Source organism: Solanum pennellii, chromosome 12 (genome assembly GCF_001406875.1).
Source record: "Solanum pennellii chromosome 12, SPENNV200".
NCBI lineage: Eukaryota > Viridiplantae > Streptophyta > Magnoliopsida > Solanales > Solanaceae > Solanum > Solanum pennellii.
In genome coordinates, this window is record NC_028648.1 from 60,822,688 (window position 1) to 60,839,375 (window position 16,688).

At 39.1% G+C, this 16,688-nt stretch overlaps 1 long non-coding RNA gene and 1 pseudogene across 1 annotated transcript in view; one reads left to right on the top strand and one right to left on the bottom strand.

Annotated features, from left to right (window-relative positions):
* Positions 1-9,664: 9,664 nt before the first annotated feature.
* On the bottom strand, positions 9,665-10,245 carry LOC107006457 (annotated as a pseudogene).
* A 177-nt stretch (positions 10,246-10,422) lies between these two features.
* LOC114075244 overlaps positions 10,423-16,688 on the top strand; it is a 17,565-nt gene continuing 11,299 nt past the window's right edge. Inside the window, exons 1-2 of the long non-coding RNA XR_003575796.1 lie at positions 10,423-10,877; positions 11,096-11,179. This is a non-coding gene — a long non-coding RNA (uncharacterized LOC114075244). The remainder of the gene's footprint in view (positions 10,878-11,095; positions 11,180-16,688) is intronic.

The window sequence follows — 16,688 nt, forward strand, 5'->3', positions numbered from 1 at the left end:
GTCACTGAGCTGTGTTTGACAAAGTCTGCCATATAGGTGTGTGTTGTGCACCACATATGCAACAGAGAGGCTGCAGTGATATTTAGGATGTCTCGCATTCATTTTTATCAAGATCATGCGTTAAACCTCGCATGTAATATCTTGTAAGTAACAACCGTACACACACAATCTTTGGAAACACAAGAGAAGCACCAGCTTTGCCTGATGTCACTGGGATTCCAGCTGCCCCTAGAGGTTGGGGCCAAGGTCGAGCCTCTAGAAAAGCTGCAAGAGCTCACCAAGTCTCCAAGCAAGTTGAAGAGCCAGAACAAGAAAAGGTACCAACAATCCTGTTGTCTTGCCAACTGATTTAAGGTGAAACCTTACAGAGCACGAGGGGTGGTTACAGATTTAAGGTGAAACCTTACAGAGGGATTTTGCATTCCCACAGAGGCAAGCAGCCCAAAAAGTAGTACGACATCTTTAATGACGAAGTTCCTTAATCCTTGACCTCCATTATTCACGGAATCAAATGCAAACAAGGAACCTCAGAAAGCTCCCAGACTACTGAAAGTTTCGGGGAGAAGGTCCATTGAGTTGGTTGCGTATCAAGTGCAAGATGTGGCCAATTCTTGGTACAGGTTGTGTGAGTCCAAGCATCCGAAAGATGCACCACCAGTGACATTGGATGATAATACCAAGAGATCTATGGAATGGTTTCTGCCGGCTGACAACGAGAGGCTTATGCCTCGAAGTTTGAGAATCATGAACATGCCTGAGTGTAGCATGCAATTCAACCCGTTTGGCTAAATGTGCGTCCCACTTGGTTTCGAACGAGAGAGCTAAAGTTTGGAGATTTGTGCAGGGTTTAGCATATACTATTTGTTTAAAGATGTGGTTGAGACGATAATTGATGCGACATTTTGGATACATTGTCAACCTTGCCAGAGATGAAGAGCGGCAAAAGGAAAGTAGGGCAGAGAGAGAGATCAGAACAAGAAGCTCAAACATCCAATATGTTTAGTGGTGCTCCAAGAAGGGCTCCACCAGAGCAAGGCTCAGTCGAGGGTCCAGTCCTCATTTGGTGCACAAAGGTTGGCCACAACTGAGGTTTTAGATAGCAGAATCGATAGACACCAGGTAACAGGGGATTTACCAAGCAAGATCGGAGAATCATGAGTTAGCCGTCGCAGCAACTATCAATTTGCGACACGTGGGAAGGGACAATCCAGCGAATGTCCCGTGGGCACAAATGTATGTTACCATCATGAAGAGTGGACTACATCCAGAAACATTGCCTTATGTTTTGGCAGGGATTTACTGGCACACCAGCACAACAAACAGCTTCCACAACTACAACTACCACGGCTGCACCATCTCCAGCCTGAGGACTACTGGTATTGGAGCTGCAATACTATATTGCCATTCCAAGTTTGTGAGATTCAATTTGCCAGACGAGCCGCCTTTAAAATCAAGGGTAATCTGAGGGTTCCAGCGGGTACGCTTATTTCTTATCTCAATGTGAAGTGGATGATTAGAAAAGGATACTTGGCTTATGTCGCAGTACTGCAAAATACAGAAGTTAAATCACCAGATCTGGAGTCTGTGCCAATTGAGAATAATTTCTCAGAAATCTTTCTCAATTAGAGGATACCGATGTATTTAGAGGATATTGAATCCATTATAGATATCGTAGGTTCCTGTTAGGATTTAATCTCTATTTCCTTCTTTGTGACAGTTGTAAATATGGTTCTCACTGCAACCAATGTACTGTTTTTATTCAACACACACAAATTTTACCTTCTAAAAGGAAAAAAAAGCCTTTCCCGATTAGTTACCCCAGCTACTATAGATGCCATCTAACAGGAAAGTCGATTTTTGTATTGATTTCCTGTCAAGGACACAGCCTATTTCTATCCGACCTTACAGGATGGCCCAACAGAATTGATGGAACTGAGAGCAGCTAAAGAACCTCCTGGAAAAAGGATTCATAAGACCAAGTTTCAAACCACGGGGTGTTCCGGTCATATTTGTTAAGGAAACCAGTTCATTACGGATGTGCATTGACTACTGTCAATTGAACAATATCACAATCAAGAACAAGTAAACATTGCCTCGCAACCATGACTTATTTGACCAGTTGCCAGGTTCATGCACTTATCAATGACAAACTTAAGGTTGCGATTTCAACAGTTGAAGGTCACAAATGATGATATTTTGAAGACAACCTCTAGACTCGCTACACACATTATGAGTTCTTATCGAAGAATGGGTTCTGGATAGAGAACTCAGCATTCTCAGGCCAGTAGTCATGGGGGAGGGTATTAAAAACTGATCTCAAGAATGTAGAAGCAGTGCAAAGTAGGCCAAGGCCAACGACACCCACCGAAATACACAGCATCTGGAGTTCGATAGGTTGCTACCGAAGGTTCATTGAGGAACTTTTTTATATTGGCCGCTCCATTGACAAAATTGACTCAAAAGGGAGTCATATTCCAATTGTCCAACATTAGTGAGAAAGCTTTTAGAGCTCAAGAAATGTTTGACCATATCACCAGTGTTAACCTTGCTGACAAGTTCTGCTTATTTCACCGTATACTCGATGCCTCTCATGTGGAGATGGGTTGTGTACTAATGCAGAAAGGAAAAGTGATTGCTTGCACTTCAAGGCTATTGAAGAACCATGAGAAGAATTATCCATCAACCCCTCCCCATATTTCTCAATGTAATTTTTTCTCTAGCCAATCTTTGACTTGAAAACTTAGTGTCACTATTCACTAAGGTGAACTATTTGACATACACAGACCACAAAAGCCTGCAATATATTTTTGTAGCAGAATGAACTAAACTTGAGGCAACAAAGTTGGCTCGAACTATTAAAAGACTATGAATGTGCTATCTTATATCATCTGAGTATTGTGAATGTGGAAGCAAAAACCTTAACCAGAAAATCAATAGGTAGTTAGGTTGAGGAGCTAGCAAACTGCAAACCAAGGGATTTGACTTGCAGAAGCAGAAGTTGGAAAGGTATTGACTTACACGATAACATAACAAGTCAAATCGTAAAGTCAAATCGAACCGACGAACCAAATCAAACCGAGAAAAAAAAACCGACTTGTGGTTTAGTTTGGTGGTTGAAAAAAAAACGACCACTCTTGGTTGGGTATTAGAAGAAAAAATGTCAAATCGAACCCAAACCAAACCGACATATAATTAAAAAAATTATTTTATTTATAGGTAAAAAAAATATTCTTTACATTTAATATACTTTGTTAATATATTTTTAGTTAGTCTTTAGTTTTCAATGTTTATATATTTTATTTCAATTTTGGACTTGTTAAATTATAAATATTTTATTTTGTATTAAGATCTAAAGTTACAATGATATTGTCATAGTTTTTCAAATTCGAAGTTAACAATTTACTTTATAAATGTTTTTTATATTCAGTTTGCCTCCAGCCTTTAATCTTATTAATTTAACATAATGAACGTTGATATTTCAAAAAAATATTTTGCGCTCTTGTGAATTTTACAATTTTTTCGAAAATTTCTATTCACTTGACACTTTTAAGTTTAGTTTATCACAGAGGTAAGTGAAAAAATATTAGATCGCTTTTCCAAATACCTTTTAGTTGTATAAAATCGAAAAAACCGAAAAAAAAATCCGAGAAAACCGACTTAAGTCGAAACCGAAAAAATCAACTTTATATGGTTTGATTTGGTTTTTAGATTTAATAAACCGACATAATTGGTTTAGCTTTTTTTTAATTAAAAACCAAACCGACCTTGTACACCCCTAATCACCACGAGTGAAACAAATCAAGGCGAAGCAATATGGTGACATTTACTTGAGTATACTCAAAGAAAGTCTTCACAATGAGAAGTAACCACAATCACCTTGGTCAATGATGGTGTGTTCAGATGAATGGCATGATGGCACGCCTTATTCTAGTTACTTGGTGCATCCTGGTTCCACCAAGATGTATCACGCTCTGAAAGATCTCGATTGGTGGAAGAATATGAAAAAGTACAGGGAAGAGTTCATCCCTACAACTATATACCCAGTGCAATCCCACAAGTGAAGTCTGGGGAGGGTAGGATGTATGCAAAACCTTACCTCTACCTTATACCTTTGTAGGGTAGAGAGGTTGTTTCTGATAGACCCCTAGGCTCAAAAGCAAAGAATAATTTGAAACACAATTCTAAGAAAATAAGACAACAATAATCACGATACAAAACATATAGAGCAACAGATAGTAATAAACACAAAAGAAAAAAATAAACTAGGCCATTCCTAAATAATATTACTAAAAAGGAGAAGCGTAGACGCGTCTAGCCCCCTGCTCCTGCTTCTCCTTACTCCTCCTTACTGGCACATTCATGCACCTCCTCTTCACATGCCCGAACCATCTGATCCTCGTTCCCCTCATCATGTCCTCCACGAGGCCACTCCCACCTTATCCCGTAAATCTCATTTCTAATCATATCTCTCCTAGTCTTTCTTAAAAAGTCATCTCTCTCCTAGTATGTCCACACATCTATCTAAGCATCCTCACTACACTTCCGCTACATTCATCTTATGAATGTGGGCATTCTTGACTAGCCAACAATCTACCCTATACAACAAAGTCGGTTAAAACACCACTCTACAGAAAATACCTTCAAGCCTTGGCGACACAGCCTTTAATTCCAAACTGGTCAAAGTCGAGCACCAAAAAACAGGAGGACTTGCACAAAACATTGTGACACCAAAATGGAAATGAAAACACATTTTTATGGACATCCTCACACTTTTTTTTAAATCAAATTGGTTTCCACACACCTTATGGAAGCATGACTCCATTTGGATAGTTATGGATAGGCTCACCAAATATGCTCAACTACACCTAAAGGAGATATCCACTTGCATAGGGTACTAGTATGTATCATCTTGGATTGAGGACTCAATTCAATTTTAAATTTTGGAAGGCAGGTACTTGGGATAAAAATCCGTTCAAGTACGACATTCCATCCCCAAACCGATGGTCAGCCCAAAAGAACTATTCAGATTCTTGAGGACATATGCCTCGGACTTTGGATACTACCACTCAAGTATCTAGATGGCACCATTCAAGGCCTTGTATTGGCAAAGGCATAGATCGCCAAAAGTTCAATTTGAAGATGGCAAGACATAACTTTTAGGTCCAAATTTAGTTTGAGAAACCTTGGAGATGGTCAAAAATGCAAGAAAGACTCAAGACTGTGCAAGTCGCCAAAAGTTATGTTCCGACAAAAGGAGTCGAGAACATGAATTTATGAAAGGTGATCGGGTATTCTTGAAGGTATCACACATAAAAGACGTGATGACGTTTGGGAGAAAGGAAAACTCAATCAGAGGATTCATAGGGCCATACTAAATCATAGACTGTACGGGTTATGTGGCTTACAAGCTTGCTCTATCGTTAAAGTTGTCTTTCGTACATGTCCTCTATGTTATGAAAGTACGTTCATGACCCAACCAATGTCACTCCTGCCCAATTCATTATAGTCAAGAAGCTAGCCTACAAGGCTGTGCCTATAGCTATTGTGGATCGACAATAGCGAAAGTTGAGGTCCAGAGAAGTTTCTTCCATAAAGGTGTTATGGAGGAACCCACCCTACCAAAAAGGCCACATGGAGGTCAAGGCGGACATAAGATCCAAAAATCTGCCATATCCCAAATCCCAATACACGTGTACGACTTGAATAACACTTAGGAAGAGGATATAATGCCCCTTCATTGAACAGCCCTTAAACACTAATCCCTTTGTCCCAATTTATCTGACACAATTTGCTTTTCGAGAGTCAAACAGTTTAAGTTTGACAAATAATTTGCTCATGCAATCTTCAAAAACAAATTAAATGAAATTTATATATTTGTAAACTACATCAAAGCTACTATAATTCCCAATAATTGATAATTTAAAATTAAAGATATATGAAAATTGTATGGTCAAAGATAGACTTGTTTAAATCTAAATGGTCCTCCCATAAATAGTATGATATTATATATGAAAATCTAACTAGGAATGTAAAAACATGAAATGTGCACTCTTTTAGGATTAATTTGATAAACAAAAATCAAAATGATATGTTTGTATATAACAAGTAGTACTGTAAGTAGGGGAAAGGAAGTAATTTTATTAAATGATTTTCAGCATATACAATAGTTATCCATTAGATTAATTAGTTGCCCAACTAGAAAAAAGAAAAACAAAGAAAAGGATTACATAATTATAATTCACGTATTGTGTGCTTGGCTTTGAAGGGTACTCCTCATACATTACCTAATACGTACATGGTGAATTTCTCGACTTTCACTTAATAACAAAGAAGGCACTTTTCCAAGTTTTTAGCATCTTACACTGATATCTTCCACTTCTATATGTAGAACACTATCAAATCATTAAATGATTCCAAATGTGCAAGCACAAGACCCCAACGAGTCGTATTTAAATTACTTCATGTAGAGATTTTCTTTATTTACTACTATATATAATTCAGTGACCCCATTTAATTAAAACAGATGAAGTGAGACAGCTGGTGGAACAAAAAAGTCAGACAAGTTGTCAACTTTTTAGCTTATATTCATCTAGCCTTATTTGAGAACTTTTATCCTTTAATTGGTCTAGTTGTTGTAGGGCATACCAACGAAGATATTACTTGAACAGAGAAAGTTTCTTTTTTTCTCTTTACAAAGCTATAGGAATAGATATAACATTTTCTTATCCAGGAGGTTAAAGCAGTACGTAGAAGCTACTTCAAGAAAAACACAATCCTTTTTCTCCAGTACTTCAAATGTTCTTGCCATATAAATATAGGAATATATAAATTTAAAAGTATATATTAATTAGTGTAGTATTGATTCGAAAATTCCTCGTCTTAGAGTGGCTCATCCCTTCTTATAATATATATTTGTATAGGACAATGGTAGTTGAGTATTGAAAGTTGTACATCAAACAAACTTAGATTAAGGTAAGTAGACACCTAATCCTTTAAAAGTGATTTTCCACAAATAATATGTTTCAGGTGCTTTCAATTGCATATATGGATATTTTCGATGTTTATTTTGTACTCATGCGCGGGGGGGACGAACATGTGCGAGTGTCACTGCATTAATGGATTTCATGACTTCTAATCTCATTCAAATGATATTTCTGATTATGTTTATACGTTTTATGTATTGCAACTCTTGAAAGAAAGGATGTTCAGCTGTTCAAAACCGAATGGTAACTGATAACCCAATCGGAAAATTAGCTTACTGGATTATTGGTAATGGGTTATCAGACTAACGAATTAAAAACTTATAATCCTATATTTAATGGCTTATCGGTGCGTGGGCGGATTACTCATTTTTTATCGGGTAAACTATTGAGAATTATCATATTTACATTTTACCCCTAAATATTTTAAGTATCTCTTGTAAACCTAAAAAATAAAGCTCATTCATTGTTCTATTCACTTCTTTGCTTCGAAAATAACAAGTCACTTGCTCAATTCTCGTGACTTCGAATCATAATGCATAGTCGGTAACATAAACAAAACCTTAAATAAACTCTTAAAGCAAAAGACAAATTATTCTTGATAAGATAAGGACCGCAACAAAAATGAAAAAACCTCATTGTGTCCTTCACACAGTTTGATATAAAACTGAAAATTTTCAAATCATATCGAGTTTTAAATTTTTCATCGACTCAGTAATTAAAAAATGTTTCTACATATACTTCAAGTCCAGAATAAAACTCTCATTTGATTTTATGTTGTAATCTATTAAAAAATTGTAGGAATAAAACTCAACAAACCTAAAAAATTGATAATTAGATGATGTATCACAGTATATACAAACAGCTTAGTGAAGAAATGGACATAATGATAACGGCTCGATATCTTATTGCCTCTTAGATCTATCTATTAACCGTCCGTTAATTGCTAATACGATACAAAACCAACCGTTATCTTATCGAGCTAGCGGATTAGTACATTTAAAACCCGATAACCAGTAAGTCGAACCGTTAAGCATAATTATCCACCCGATAAGCAGCACTATTCACATATGATAATTATGTTCATGACTAAGACCAAGAGGTTGTATTGGTGACGTGAATAACAACTACAGCAACAACATGGTTTCAATTGGTGACATAAACGATATAATTATATTTTGGGAGGAATCTTCAGCCAACTGAGTGGGTATTTGGACATACTGGTCCAATTCCCATAAACCACACGTGCCAATGTGGGATTATGTCTGCTGCTATGTTTATCCACTAAATACAGTGATTGGATTTCTTTGAGTTTTGCTAGCACTTCCCTATCGTACATGCACGTCATTGCAGATTGGTGTAGTCCTAGCTACCGAGTGGATAATGCTTTCCATGTTGCACATACAGGGTCTCCATGTTTAGGTGGAGGCTCCAAAAGAATTGATTAAAGGATTTATTTTGTATGGCCTATACAACCTCTCTACCTTCACATGGTAGGGGGAAGGTTGCCGACACACCACCCTCCCAGGCCCCACTAGTGGGGTATGTTGTTATTCTTATTGTTGTTGGTCTATACACACAATGGTTATTATAAAATAATGTTTTACCATGTATTTGTTATCTTGAGATCTAATTAGAAATACATTTGTGTTCCTTATTCCCTTGGGGTGTTAATGTTTTGGGAATTTACCTGTACTAGTAGCTTATAAATCTGTTTTCTATATATCATGCTATTAGTGCATGACATAGTAGATGGTAATAGGGTACGTGTTAAGGGTTCTTTCGGCAGGAAGTGGCAGCTGGATGCTCTAGTTGGGGTCATGACATATTTCTACTTTGGATAAGACATAGGCAGATACCACAAATTAAATAATATAATTCTATCCAAAGGAACAAATACCTCACTTCACCGAGCACAAACATCAAAGTATAGTCCATGGGGTTACCTAGGTGACCACCTTTTTGGAACTCAGAATCAAGCACTTCAAATCAAATGTATCAGATATGATAAGTGAAATGCGAGAAGTAGAGGTATTTGATGGAACAAGGTACCATACAGGAAAAATCATTACTCCCTAAAACGTTTATGAGTAGCACCTCCAAAATACAAGAGAGTTTGGAGGAGACTCGTTGACAACACAAACTGCAGGCACATCCATGTTGAATAACGTTGAAACAATAGCTTCTTCATGCCTTTTAGCTGCTTTTTCATATTCAAAACCTGAAAATGACAGGTGACCAATATTCGTCCCCCAAACAACAAATTGAGTCGTTGAAGATAAATTTGACCAGAATATAGAAACTGACCATCATCATGGCAAATAGGCATGGACACAATGATTGGCTGTCTTGACCTTTCCGCTTGCATCCTGCATAGAGTTCATAACAGCCAAATATAAAAATAAAGGAAAGGGTCAAGGGGTTCCACTTTTATGTGCTTCCAGTAATCTTGGGTTTCAGACTTCAGTAACAAACTCATATTTCTAATTCCAGCTCATAGGGAGGCTATTTGTAACATTCAGACAAAGATGAGAGGTGTTTTAATCAAACTCTGAAAGAATCATTTGTTACATTGCATAAAAATGCACATCCAAAGAAAAGCATTTTTTCAGTGGTTGTTCACACCAACAATGGAACACAAACCATGTCATATCTATTTGTACGATAAATAATGTCAAAAATCATCACACCCCAAAACACTCGTAGTGCATTTTAAATGTACTATCTCTTCAAAAGAAATTACACAATCTGAATCTTCATCAACTTGAAAAAAATTAAAAAAGTTTGAATCCTCTGATTTTAAATGCATGAAGTGATTTATCATGGTTTGAGCATCTCCACTACTAATCATATTTCTCATATGTGCTCGCATAAAGTAATGAGCATCTTGTTCAATAAATTCCGCGTTTGCAATTCCACCAACTTCATTATAAACGTATTGAATCACTTTTTTTGTACGAATTCCGGCATCCAACACATAACCAAGAATACTTTTAGTAGCACTTGTATGTAAGCTTACGACCCGATTGTATGAAATGTTTCAAACTATCTTCTATCATTGGATGACTATGCGCACATTGAATTCACATACTTTCCATATCCCATTTGAAATTTTGAATTTATACGAGCCATGCAACCATATCTATATTTTAATCTTTGTCGCTTCCTTTCTTGAAAAATGGAAAGCTTATCAGATTTTCCTTCACAAAGAACAAAAAAATAACCATCTTGTTACTTCTTTATTTATGTTGTAAGTCTTTGCACTTTTTGAACACCAAAACCTTTGGCCAGAGCATATGAATTATATGCAATGTATTATTCTTCTTCAGAATTGAATTTCGTACCAATCTTAAAAGCAAAGTTTGAATTTGGTGTAAAAAATTGTGCAAAGTAGATACAGACCAAATTGTAGATTTGATAGGAAGCTTGAAATTGACACTTTTTGGTGGTGACCAGCATGCTCTTAATGCTGAAGAATACAATCTTACCAGTTTCAAAAAAAAATAAATGTATTTATCTTCTATTTTTTGGGTGGAACATGGCAATTGCAAATCACACACAGGCCATGATAGACTTTTTGAGCTCATTACACAACATGTATTGATGCTACCTCATGTACATAAGTTACTAAATATTCTTTAATCATAAAGAAAAAGTAACAGCAGTTTTATTATTGCTATGTCATGTCTGAACTCCAATCTGTTGCTTAAGTTTTCCTTATACACTTCATTCTTTCTAAACATAACTTTTTACTTGTTGGATTGGCTTACTGCAGCATTTGCACCCAAACTGATAACTGGGACTTGATATGCAAGTATGCTATAAGGTTTGTCAAGGCAGGAATGAAGCTACGAAAGACTTCCTTGGACACTCGGATGGAATTTGCCTCAGAAATAGGTACCTGTTCTTCCTTATCTCCCATTTAAAACTTTTCAAAAGATAAAAAGATGTAGAACTTTATATCTCAATCTTCTTTTTTGTTGCATGAGTGGCTTCAAGTTAATAGGGTGATTTTCTTAGGGCTTCAGTTGTAATGGATAATAGGCCAAACAAACACTAAAGCTTACTGCTCTGGCTTTGGCACACTGTTGTTGACTGCATCTTTGCTTCTGCAGGAGATGTGGATGCTTTGTGAAAAATTGAGAAGATACAATTACAAATCATGAAGGAACATACTCTTGGAAGTGGACTTTCATGTGGTAAGATAATTCGTTTTCTTTTACCTGCCTCCCTTTCTTGTTTCAACACAAAACTGAATTAACACAAAGGGGACAAAAATTCGTAGCGTATAGTGTAGAAGCTGTGTCGAATTAGAAAATACAACTTCGTGGGGTTTTCCATTATGCATAGCGATATATATAGTTACATAATTACAGTGGGCTTAAGCCCAGTATGGAAGTCTAAACCTAAACCTAAACCTAATAATCTTAGTTAACACTCCTCCTCAAGTTGGAGCATGAACATCGTGAATGCCCAACTTGGATACAAGAAACGAAAAAGTAGGATGAGATAAAGGTTTGGTAAACAAATCAGCTAGCTGTAGTCGCGTGGGAACGTAATGAGTGGAGAGCTCGTGACGTCGTACGCATTCACGTACAATATGACAATCAATGTCGACATGTTTCATACGCTCATGAAATACTGGATTAGCAGCGATGTAGAGAGCAGATTGGTTATCACAGTATAGCCTTGGAATTGCGGTAGTTGCGACTCCAAGGCATCCAAGAATATGCTGAATCCACCGAATTTCGTAACAAGTGTCAGCCATGGCCCGGTATTCAGCTTCGGCAGAAGAGCGAGAGACTGTAGTCTGTTTCTTGGTCTTCCAAGAAATGGGAGAGCATCCCAACATGACAAAATAGCCGCTGACAGACTTTCTAGAGAGAGGGCATGTAGCCCAATCAGAGTCACAATACGCCATAATCTGTAAGTTACTATCTGCGCGGAGAAGGATGCCCTGACCAGGATGACCTTTGAGGTAACGCAACACACGCATAGCAGCGTTGAGATGGTCAACTCTGGGCTCATGCATAAATTGGGACAGGAGATGAACTGAATAAGCCAAGTCCGGGCGCGTAATAGTCAGATAGATGAGACGACCAACCAGACGACGATATTTACTTGGATCTCGAATCAGCGCGCTGGTCGACATAGCCAAGCCGTGACCAGGAGGCAAAGGGGTCGATGCCGGTTTGCAGCCAGTGAGGCCAGCTTCCTGCAGGATTTCCAGAGCGTACTTGCGTTGGCACAACACTAAACCGGTTGACGAACGGGCACATTCGATTCCCAGAAAATATTTCAAAGGCCCTAAGTCCTTCAGCTGAAAACAATTGTGTAAATATTTTTTGAATGAAGCACATAGAGTGAGGTTGTTACCTGTGACTAAAATGTCGTCGACATAAATTAAGATAGCTAGGAAGTCGGCGCCACGTCGAAAGATGAACAGAGTATGATCCTTATGAGCCTGTTTGAAACCATAACGCCTCAATGCAATTGTCAGTTTTTCAAACCAATTTCTGGGTGATTGCCGTAAACCATAGAGAGATTTTTGCAGTCTACATACTTTGCCTGGGTGTGCGGTAGAGTAGCCGGGTGGAAGCCGCATGTAGACCTCCTCGGTGATATCTCCGTGTAGAAAGGCGTTATTTACATCCAGTTGGTGAATTTCCCAATTCTTGGCAACGGCAACTGACAAAAGAATTCGTACAGTTCCCATTCGGGCAACTGGAGCAAAAGTATCCGTGTAATCTGTGCCAAATTCTTGATGATTACCCAGAACAACCAGCCGTGCTTTGTCCCTTTCTTTAGATCCATCGGCATGATATTTTGTCTTGTACACCCATTGACAACCCAGAGCGCGTCTACCGGCTGGAAGATCGGTTAACACCCAAGTCTGATTATTTTCCAAGGCTCGGATTTCTGTTTGCATAGCCTCCCTCCAATTAGCAAATTTAACAGCATCTCGAAATGATCTGGGGATGTCTGTAGTAGAAATGGCAGCCAAGAAACCACGATATCTGTCATGTAATTTGTCATAATGAACGTAGTTAGTGATAGGGAACCGTGTACCTGAACGAGGACTCGTCGTGGGACAAGTAACGGAAGGTACGTTGGTAGCAGATTGACACACATATTCAGAAAGATAGCTAGGTGGATGACGGACACGACTCGAAGCACGGGTAGGTGGTGGATTTGGTGAATTATCGCGTTGGTCGATGGGAGGGCTGCTGTCGATGGAAGGCATTGTGGGTGTTGGCTGTTGAGACGTGCTGCTGTCGATGGGAGGCACAATGGGTGTGGGTGCTGACTGTTGGGGCGTGCTGCTGTGTGGCTGGGAATTAAATGAAGTGTTGGAATTGGTTGACGGAGTAGGGACAGCAATGTTGTTCGGAAAATCTGCTTGGTGGATCGGTGGTTTGGACGTCTTGGGCTGCTGGTTGGTATGTGTGGGAGCGAAAGGAAAGGTCGTTTCATCAAACGAGATGTCACGCGTATGAAAGAAACGATGAGTTTCCAAATCGTATACCCGCCAACCTTTTGTCCCGGAAGGATAACCTAGAAACATACATTTGAGACTTCGAGGTGCAAATTTATTTGGTGGACGCTGGATGTTTCGAACAAAACACAGACACCCGAAAACACGTAGATGGGATATATCTGGTGGGGTGTTATTTAGTATTTCAAATGGGGATTTGCCACCGAGGATACGACTAGGTGTGCGATTGATGAGATAAACCGCAGTACGGACACACTCCCCCCAAAACTCGACTGGTAGTGATGCTTGGAACATTAAAGAGCGTGCTACGTTTAAGATATGACGGTGTTTGCGCTCGACCCTTCCATTTTGTTGGGGGGTACCGACGCATGATGTTTGGATAAGAACGCCCATGTCATGATAAAACTGACGGAGAGGAGTGTTAAGAAATTCAGTACCATTGTCAGAACGGATAATTTTTATAGTTTTGTGGTACTGAGTTTGGATTAATGTAAGAAATTGTTTTAAACAGGATGTGACTTCACTTTTATCTCTAACGAGGTACACCCAGACAGCTCTAGAATGATCATCGACAATGGTTAAAAAATAATGTGACCCAGAAGACAGACAAGTGGAGTAAGGACCCCATAAATCGCAATGAATTAAATCAAAAATGGACGCAGCTTTATTAGAACTAGAAGGAAAATTTGAACGAGTTTGCTTAGAATAAAAACAGATCTCACACGACTCTAAATGTTTGACATCTGAGGGGGTGTTATTAAAAGGAGGGGAACATAAAATTGCAGGAGATGGATGACCCAGTCGCTTGTGTAGTAACTCGACTTGGTTGGCTCTAGAAGCTGACACGAAGGCTTGAGACTGGAACACGTATACCCCGTTACGAGCTGTACCCCGACCAATCTCCGTTGTCAAAACACGGTCCTGTATCACACAACAACAATCATCAAAAATCACACGACAATTATTTGATTTAATCAGACAGCCAACAGAGATCAGATTGCACTTCAAGTTAGGGACAAATAATACATTGTGCAAAGTTAAGTTATCAGATCTGTACACTCCCACAAGAATTTGCCACAACTCGAGTGCCATCCGGCAGACCAATAGAACACTCAGGGACAGATGTAATATCATAAAGTGATAAAAAATTACCCGTCATGTGATGTGAAGCACCACTATCAATTAACCAATCGGGTGACAAAGCGTGTACCGTACCCGTGTGGTTGGCAGATTGTGTAGGAGTGTCTAGCATATGCAATAATCGAGTCATCTGTTCAGCCGATAATCCAGGAATAGTCGTGCCTTGGTTGCTGCCGATTGTCGCTTGGTTGCTGCCGATTGTCGCTGCTGGTGCAGTGGAGCTGTCAGCGTGTGCAGCCAAGCCCCCACCTCGGCCTGCACTTTGTTCTCTGCCAGAAGGAGAACCACGACCACTTCTACCTCCGCGTCCTCCCCCACGACCCCTTCTTCCTCCGCTAGGAAATCCTATCAAAAGAAAGCACCGTTCTGCAGAGTGACCAGTTTTTCCGCAATGAGTGCATTTGTATTTCGGGGTTTGTGTGGGTTGATTTTCAGCCGCGAATGCCAGTCCATCAGTTTGGTCATCTCGGTTGCGCACAATCGATTTATGTCTCTCCTCTTGAGAGACAAGATAATATGCTTCATTAAGGACAGGGAGTGGTCGGGTGCCGAGAATTTGGGAGCGAGTGGCTCCAAATTGTGCATCGTCCAGCCCTAGAAGAAAGGCCTGCGTCTTCTCCTCCTCAAAGCGAAGACGCATTTTGGCAGCCGCAGGACATATACAGCCGCAAGTTGGATCGATCGACCCGTACAATTGGTTCCAAATCGTGATAAACTGATTGTAGTAAGAAACTACAGATTGACCTTTTTGCCGCAACGTTTGTAGGTCTGACTTCAGCTGCCAAGATTTTGGAGCATTCGTACCTCCGTATCTTGCTTTTATATCAGTCCATAGTTCGTGGGCAATTTTGTGGGCGACGAGACTAGGCTGGATCGTTTCGTCAGCACTATTAAATATCCATGAACATATGATGGAGTTATTTGCTTTCCAAGCATCGAGTTCTAAATCATTCGTCGGTTTTGGAAACTCGTTTTCATATAGAAAACCGATCTTGCTTCTGCCTTCAAGTGCATGACAAATCGCTTGTTCCCAAACATCGAAATTGTCTCCCTTTAGCAGGTATTTAGTTAGAGAGTTGCTTGGTCCTTCCGATGGGTGCAAATAGTAGACGGAACTCGGATCATGAATCGGTCGAATCTTCGCAACAGTCGCTGTGGAAACAGTGCTGCTGGATTGATGAATGGACTCGCCTGTCATGATTCTTCGTGGGACTGTGTCGATCTGCCAATTCGATTATTCTGTCGTGCGAGATTGCAGCGACGATTTGAGGATTTTATTTTGGCGGCGGAATAGTTGGGCTCTCGGCTAGGATTTGATTCCCGGTCGAGGCTCTGATACCATGTAGAAGCTGTGTCGAATTAGAAAATACAACTTCGTGGGGTTTTCCATTATGCATAGCGATATATATAGTTACATAATTACAGTGGGCTTAAGCCCAGTATGGAAGTCTAAACCTAAACCTAAACCTAATAATCTTAGTTAACATATAGCCTACTAGAGAAGTGATTAGCAAAATATTTGAGGTCTTGATAGTAGAGTTTTAGACACATTTTTGGTGCTTTCTTGCATTTAACACCATTGTCCCTTACCTGCCGAAAGAATGAGTGTCTGGATTGCTCCGAGTTGCAAAGGTTGCGGTTGGCCCAAAGGGTTGGTTCTAGATGGATTTCTCAATCATCAAGGGGGGGGGGTTGTATGTTTTAGTTCTCCTTGTTGAAGGTTTATAGGTCCCTGATTTTGGAGCATTCCATACAATTACGCTTTCTCAAAAAACTAATTAAGAAGGTAAACATGCACTTCCATATTTGCTTATTCTCTTTTGCTTAAATGAGCAAGATATTCAGCTGGTCTTCGCAATAAGACTTTCGTGCAAGAGCAATCAATGGACATAGATTATTTATTGAAGTTTACCTATTATTCTCATTTGTAGGTTGGTTTGGTTTGGTTTTTCATTAAAAAAGATCTAAACTAATTATGTCGGTTTATTAAATCTAAAAACCAAATCAAACCATGTAAAGTCGTTTTTTTCGGTTTTGGCTTTAGTCGGTTCTTTCGATTTTTTACAACTATA